Source organism: Charadrius vociferus, unplaced genomic scaffold (genome assembly GCF_000708025.1).
Source record: "Charadrius vociferus isolate BGI_N301 unplaced genomic scaffold, ASM70802v2 scaffold7, whole genome shotgun sequence".
In the NCBI taxonomy this organism is placed as follows: Eukaryota; Metazoa; Chordata; class Aves; order Charadriiformes; family Charadriidae; genus Charadrius; species Charadrius vociferus.
The window spans coordinates 8042817-8044463 of record NW_009649308.1 but is presented as its reverse complement, the minus strand read 5'-3'; positions in this window follow the sequence as shown (position 1 = coordinate 8044463).

The following is a 1647-nucleotide window of genomic DNA, read 5'->3' as shown; positions in this document are numbered from 1 at the left end:
CATAAGAGAAAAACCCCACCCACGCACACAGCAGAAACGTGTCTGACTGACACGGCAGCAGTCTCTCCCTCGGACCCCAGAGCTTGTACGTTCCATGGGGGGAACTATCCTTAAACCAGAGGCTTTCTCAGTTATATTTTGCTGATGGGGAAAAAAGAAATAGTGAATTGCAATCTTGGGGTGGGGTGGGGAATGATTATTGCAGAAACATCCCATTTCACTAGTGTTTTTTCTAGAGCAACGTAAAGACTAAGAGAGAAGCATCAGGGACACTTAGCTGCTACTCTTTCAAAGCCTCACCCAGCAGGACTGCACTCCTGTCTGATGCCATTTACAGAGAAAAGCCCAAATCAACACCCACCAACTTGCCTTTCCAACTGCCCTTACGGATAGGCACTCATCCTGGTCTGCTCTTAAAGCACATCCTTTTCCCCAAAAGCCACGGGAGGAAAATGGGAGAGAACACAATGATCAGCCCATGTCACCTCCTGGAAACAGAAACTGCATAATGCAGAAATGCCACTAAATGCTGGAGAAATTGTGACTCTGGAGCACACACAACCACCACACTCACTTGTAAGCACGATGACAACTGAATTCAAGACGTTACCAGATAAACAACCCAGGAGCAGGGAAAATCAGAGGCCCTCAGAACATTCATAGAATTTCAAAAAAGACATGACTATGGGCACAGAGCTTTGGGAGGGAGAAAAAAACACCACAGTTAAGATAACTTGCCTGTCTGCCGCAGCCTCAGTCCCTCTCCAGCACAGACATACCAGGAAGAGCCCAGAAACCAACCCACTAACATTCACTCCTCCCCAGACCTTTCTGCTTAAGGAACAGATCCTTTTCAGCTGTTTTAATCCTTCTAATTAAGTCTGCCTCTGGGTGTCTGACCACCACAGCTGCTGCTGCTCAGGCTCCTGTGCCCCCCCCACCTTTCCTTGCTTTCCTCCGCTCCGTGAGCCTTCCCTGGGGCCTTCGGCGCTGATCCGCTGCAGTTCCGCCAACGCGGTGTGGGGTGACAGCTCTTGTCCCCCCGGCTCTGCCCGGCTGCCTCGGCGGGCTCTGGGCACATGGGCTCTGCCACGAAGAGCCCTACAACAGGACTGGTAACTGCCAGAGCTCAAACACCTCGAACCAGCTCCTTCCCGGCTTTATTTTGGTGGACCTGTGTTTTCCCAAGCATTTACTTTCATGGACGATCTTGCTTCTGTACTGGAGGGAGCCTGTAAAGGCACCTCAGTTTGCCCCGTTCTCCGAGAGAAAGGGAGATTTTTCCCAGTTCTCACCCTGTCCCCTCTGGGAGGCAGAGGATGCCCGGCTGGTACCCAGCGGGGCTCAGCACCCTCTCCCGGGCCGGCCGTGCTCCCAGGGACACAGGCAGGAGGGCTGAGCGGCTGCTTTCCACACCTCTGCTTTTCTTCCAGCTGCACCTTTCAAACAGAATTAGATTATTTTATCCCTTCTCGGGCGGGAGGGCGCATCTGGATGAAATCTGGCCCCGTGAGGAAGTGGAATTTGCAAACAGCGGGCTCTTTCCTCCCCCCGCGGGCGGTGGCAGCGGCGCAGGCCGGGTTTCCCTGCCCGCAGGAGGAGGGCAGGGCCCGGGGCCACCGGGCAGCACGGCCGCGGCCGCCGCCC